The sequence below is a fragment of the Zootoca vivipara genome, chromosome 3 (assembly GCF_965207765.1).
Source record: "Zootoca vivipara chromosome 3, rZooViv2.hap1.1, whole genome shotgun sequence".
NCBI classification, from domain to species: domain Eukaryota; kingdom Metazoa; phylum Chordata; class Lepidosauria; order Squamata; family Lacertidae; genus Zootoca; species Zootoca vivipara.
In genome coordinates this window covers 52,227,631-52,233,690 of record NC_142586.1, presented here as the reverse complement: position 1 = coordinate 52,233,690, position 6,060 = coordinate 52,227,631, and the positions used below count along the sequence as shown (strand labels likewise).

At 42.3% G+C, this 6,060-nt stretch overlaps 1 long non-coding RNA gene across 1 annotated transcript; it reads left to right on the top strand.

The window, feature by feature from the left end:
* Positions 1–670: 670 nt before the first annotated feature.
* LOC148686247 (uncharacterized) lies at positions 671–5,623 on the top strand. The gene is made up of 3 exons (XR_015948954.1): positions 671–822; positions 2,273–2,572; positions 4,159–5,623. It is a non-coding gene; the product is annotated as an uncharacterized LOC148686247 (long non-coding RNA).
* Positions 5,624–6,060: the final 437 nt, after the last annotated feature.

The window sequence follows — 6,060 nt, the reverse complement described above, 5'->3', positions numbered from 1 at the left end:
ATAATAATTATCGCAAGGGAAAAAGTAACATCATAAAGGGTAATAATATTAAATATAAAATAGACAACACAACAGAAAAAGCAAGTATATGACTAAATGAGATCGCACAGGAGTGAGGGAAGTGGGGAGAGAGGGAGGGGGGTAAGGAATGGAAGGAGGCAATGGTTGGAGGAGGGTATAGGGGGGTGAATTAAAGGAAAATTAAGACTGAGAAGCGCATGGTTTTTGTTTTTTAAAGATGCAAAGGCTTGCAATCAGCCAAAGTATAGAGCCCAACTTCCAGGAGACTGCGATCTACTTGCGGATTTATAAACTGGAAGTGATCTACCCCCGTTTTATTGGTGTTCAGGTCAGAGTTGTTTTTAGAGAGAGGAAATATCCCATTTTTGAGGTTAAAGTAAAAGTTCCTGACCTTTTTTTATAATGAGGAAATGCTTCTAAAACTCCGTTCTTCATTCCACGAAGGGGAGAGGGGGTGGGGCCGGGTGCTCAAAGACAAAAGAAATGGAAAAGGAGATAGCGATCAACTGCAGCCTCCTGGGGATCGAGCATTCATGCAGCCGCCGGGAGAGGCAAGGGCTGCAGCCGAGTGCTGCTTCACAAACAAACGGGGGAAAGTGCTTAGAACCCAGAGAATCTGGCTGAAAAACACGAAGCAGCAACAGCAATTGCACACACACCATCCCAAGCCAGCACAGTAACCAAGTCCCAAAAGCAAGAAAGGACTCAGCAAACACTGCTGCGGCCGGCGTTGCTGCTGCTGACTCGGGGAGCTCAGTGCTCTATTCCGCACAGCGCCTATCACTATGGCTTATTTTCAGGGTACGGCTTATATTTCTCAAATGCTTAGAAATGCTGCTATGGCTTATTTTATGACTACGCCTTAAAAAGGGGGAAACACGGTAGCAAACAACTGCTTGGGGAGGGGGAGGTCTCAGCAGGCCCATTTCGAGATCTCAGTAAAATGGCCAAGAAAACAAATATTATTTTGATTGATTTAATTAATCTCAGCGAAAGCTCTCGTCATTTTACAGCCAGCATAGTATAAGGGCGGCAGCAGTAAGAGGAAAATTGCCAGCCTGGCTTAGAAAAGCCACTTTTCACATTTTCTAACAGCCATTTATCTATTGTCAATCCCTACAGTTTTTAGGTAAACCTGCCTTCTGAGAAACACTTTTTTTAAATTGCAGAAAGCCGCCTGTTCGTATAAACATTAACTTTGGGTGAAACATCTCCTTTTCACAAGGAAGTCACCCTGCCCATTTTGGGGCAATTTGGTAACTGCCGTAAGCCATAATCATAACTGTTTCTGTCATCCTGGAGCATATAGCACTTCTCTGATATGATTTCAACCCCTCTCTCCTAGTAAAAAACATTAGTTCGGGGAATAGTATTTCATCAGGGCAAAGTGCCTGAGTGACAAACAACCTACAATAAAAAAAAAAACTGTGCAAGATAACTGCTGCTTCTAACGGAACTTAATTTGACAGGCCCATAAGGGAGATGCTACAAGGTGCATGTATGACATTATTTGGTGTCATTTCTCTTTTAATATCCTTGGTATTTAAAAAGCTTCACCTTCAGCTTCTGTACGTAACATTGATGGATTTCTTTTAACCTTGAATCTTTATGAATACAGTAATGGTGGAATATTGCCAGTTAGCTGCAGAAGAGACGGGGGAGGGGGGTTGGAGGGAGAGAAGAGGAACTCACAATGATCAGGTGCCTTTTGCAGGTGGCACGTAGACTTGCTATGATGCCCACATGGCTGGGAGCCCAATGTCTTCTGCGCAAGCGGAACTGAACAGCTGTGACATTCTCTTCAGATTTTCAGCAGCACAGCCCAAACAGAGCAACACCTGACTGCACCAGCTTCATTTCAGTCGGGAAGATGAACTACAGGGGTGAACGGGAGGGCTCTGTCGAGGCTTTTCAGACTAACCTCTGCCCCGAGGAAGGTCTGCAGCCAAGCCCATTCGCAGCTGTAAAGTGGCAGGAAGGGGGAAGTGTGTCAAGGGGGTAATCTTGTTTATCCAGCGTTTTTGAAGCAAGCATAAGCACTGAATGTGATATCAGTGCAGGGGCTGGGGTGGAGATCTCAGCCAGAGGCCAGCTCAGCAACCGTATGCCAAGGGAAGTCATCAGTGTCTCAAGGAAGCACGGGGAATTGTAGACCGAGAAAGCAGAAAGCAAATTTTAAAAGACAAAAAGAAGAGGGGTAAAACGCAGAGCTCATATCTGAATTAACGAAAGAAATGTGCTTTATTTGCAGGGCAGGCTCCACCAGGGAAGTCTCTCCAACCACCTCAGCAGTTTTGGAGGCCAATCATTGGTTAAGTCTTAGCCTCAAATCTACCAGCCTTGCAGCTTCTCTCCTTTGTGTATCGGGATTAGCTTTGTGTTGGCGCAATAGACAAGCCACACCAAGCTAAGACTAATATCAAGAAGAATCAGGTAGCTGTGTAGGATGGACGAGATAGCCTTGGGAAGTGGCGTGACACAGCCTGATGAGTTGTCATCTATATTTAGTCTTGCTGAAGAAGAAACAACTTGGCTTCTGGCTCAAAGGCAGGTATGGTCTCACTAAGCTTTTAGAGTTCACTGAGAGTGTCAACAAGCAGGCAGATAGAAGCAATACAGAAGGTGGCACGCATTTGAGAGTGGAACAAGCACATCCAGCCTTGCTCTTCCCACCTATGTGATTATGGCCAGTTGTTTTGGAATGCCCATATAGGGCTAAAGTCCCTCACCAATGGCTCCTGAGCAAATTTAGAAATTATCTTATGAATCAGTAGTTCAATAACAGGAAGGAGAGAGTAGGAATAAATAGATAGTTCTCACAATGTGGGGGACGTAACAAGTGGTGCCTCTAAAGGATCTGTATTGGGATTTGTTGATATAACGTTCTGCACTGAGGTGCCATGTTTCCAGATGACGCCAAACTATTCAGGGAAATTAAAAGGAAGAGTTGTGAAGAACTCTAAAATTATTTCTCCAAACTGGGCATCAAAATCACAAATGTGGGCCAATATAAATGAGTGTAAAGTGATAAATCTTAACTTGACACATACATCAATGGGGTCCGAGCTGGCAGTGACTGCCAACTCTTATTTATTTCAATTGTACCTAAAGTAATACATTAACTTTATCATTCTCATGTCAAGGTTATTAGACCACTTATCATTTGGTCCCATTTTGCACATGAGAAACTGGAGTAGGTAAGAATCCAGCTAAGGCTCTTGGGAGTTGCTAGCTCAGCAATGTGTTGAAACCAGGTTCTCAAGGCCAGCACATGATCTTCTGATATTTATGGCAATGAAGTTTTATTCAGGATAGGGAGACTAAAATTAATGGACATGACTAAGTTAGGTCAACTAATGTCAATGGGTCTACTGTGATTCCAACTTAGTTGAATACCATCTTCTGAGTCTGTCTTTAAGCCAGTTTAAGCCAGTTTATTTTAGTCTAACTAACTTGTTTTATGTGCTGAATTATTATTATTATTATTATTATTATTATTATTATTATTATTCTGTCTTTGACTCCCAAATAGTATTATTGCTACTGGGGGCATCTCTGATTTTTCTAGTGAGCATGCCCCCAACAAACTAAGACAAGGAACATGGAAATTAAAATGCAAACAAAACAATGACCTCTAGAGAGCCAGTGTGGTGTAGTGGTTAAGAGCAGTAGACTCCTAATCTGGGGAACCGGGTTCGCATCTCCGCTCCTCCATATGCAGCTGCTGGGTGACCTTGGGCTAGTCACACTTCTCTGAAGTCTCTCAGCCCCACTCACCTCACAGAGTGTTTGTTGTGGGGGAGGAGGGGAAAGGAGATTGTTAGCCGCTTTGAGACTCCTTCGGGTAGTGATAAAGCGGGATATCAAATCCAAACTCTTCTTCTTCTTCTTCTACCTTTTAGTAACAGTTAAATGTGATAATGTACACATGAATCAATTAACTCTGCAGATTTTGTGATCATCAGCAAGACAATACATTTGCTTTTAGCACTACAATTATATGAATAATTGACTTTTGATAGTAAAAATGAAGCAGTGCAGGTAGGCTTTTCTATCCAGCGTAAGAAAGGTCCAAAATCATTCATAGATTTTTGAAATGATTAACTATTTTATCAATGAACTTTTCTTCTTCTGCAGCCTATGAATCTGTTCGATCTCAAACTTCTTAAGTGATGGCTTCACCTTCGGCCTGACTGAGATAGATCTACAATTAGGACCATAACCTCAAGGCATTTTTCATCCATGCCCTAAGGCAGTGACAAAAGAACTATATGCCAGATACAGAAGCTGAATCAGACTGGCAGTTGAATCTTACTTCAACACTGGTACAAAGACAGTATCTTTCACTTCACGTGAGGGCAACAAGCTACTTTGGAGAGTTCCGGGAATACTGCATGGCACACACAGCTCTGTCCACTCCCCACCCCTCATTATCTGTCAACTGATGTAGCTGCTTCACTCCGCCTAATGTTAGGGCTGGCTCTGGCAATCATTAAGATTCACTGGCAGAGGAAGGGGGTGCAGTGGGTGCAGTCCGCCCCAGGTGTCATCCCTTGGGGGTGACATTGCCCCCGCCCCCCTGGGATGCCCGCCACGGGCCACACACCCCTGGGCCGCTCGCCCCACCCCAGCGAGCGGCTAGATCCGCCCCCGGGTACACAGCATGTGCGCCGCTAGCTCCACCTCTGTTAAGATTATAGACTTCTCGTGTATTTGCATATCCTGCATGTTGTCTTAATCTGGTACATCACAAGCCATTTTATGACTGGATCTTAGCCACTTAATACAATCCTACTAAATGTGTAGCCTAGGGGTAGCTAAGCTTTTTAGTTCAAGGGTCGGTCACGTTGTATGCAACTGTGGGCTCTTTCAGACAATCTGTTTGCTGGGCATTCATATTGGTATGTTTGCACAAAGCTTACATGGAGTTTAGGCTGTACTCAGTTTTTTATTGAGCATTCATCCCCCTTTGTTTGCAGGACAGGCAATGAGCTTTCACCCTTGAAATGCTTTCTGAATGTTGATACATCTTCGTATTGAACAACCTTTCATCTCACACTTTTCAGTGCAATTCTCCATCACTTTTCTAGCTGCAAAAGTCCTTTTTTAAAAAATGTAGTTTTGCTGCACAAGGTTCACAGAACCCTTTAATCCACTTTGAAAGTGCGAGCCTAAATTTCTGGCTTGTGCTGGAAGCCCTCCCACAAAATAGTGACAGTGGGGGCAATCTTTGTCTCTTATTCCTGAAAACATGCAAGAAATATTGCATATATTTGATTTCTTTATTCATAAGCTCTGTCCTTATTTGCACTAACTTGTTGAAATAGACTATAAAAAAAGAATTTATTTTGCATGGGCTCTTGAGTCTATAAATTTGATGGAAAACTGCTGGATTTTTAGGATCTCATTCAGTCATTAGTCTGACATTCACTAATGTCAAGACCAACAAATTAATTTTTACATTGAGAGAAAGCCATGACCTTTTTCTTTTAAAATCCATTCTTAGCCTGAACTTCTTCTAGGGAATATATTTCTTCAAAGTAAGGATTTATTTTAATAATGTGAAAGATGAAAAAGCATTATTTTGAAACAGTGTGTCATGGAGACCCACAGCTCCCGATGGTTTTAGATGGTGTTGAGACATTTTACTTGTTTCATAGTTTGCTAGCACAAAAAGAATTCAATAACCTGAAATCATTATCCACACATCAGTTGCAAGAACCAAAACAACAGAGACTATTGGGGTCTTAACCTAACTCATACTTTGCTATACTGGAGGGAAAACATTCCTATCCCTGAAGCTGATTAGTAGTTTTGCCTTGGTTAACTGAGTGACAGAAAATGTTCATGCAGAAGTATTAGGGGGGGGGGAATACCATTAAAAATGGATTTAAATCAAGATAAATGCAAATACAGAAAGTGGTCCCTTTAATTTGCAGAGCCCCTGAGGTTTCTTTCAACTTATCAGGTAGTAAACAAGAATAAGCACTATGTCAAAAACAAGCAGTATACCAAATATTCAGTGATCTAGATTTTCAG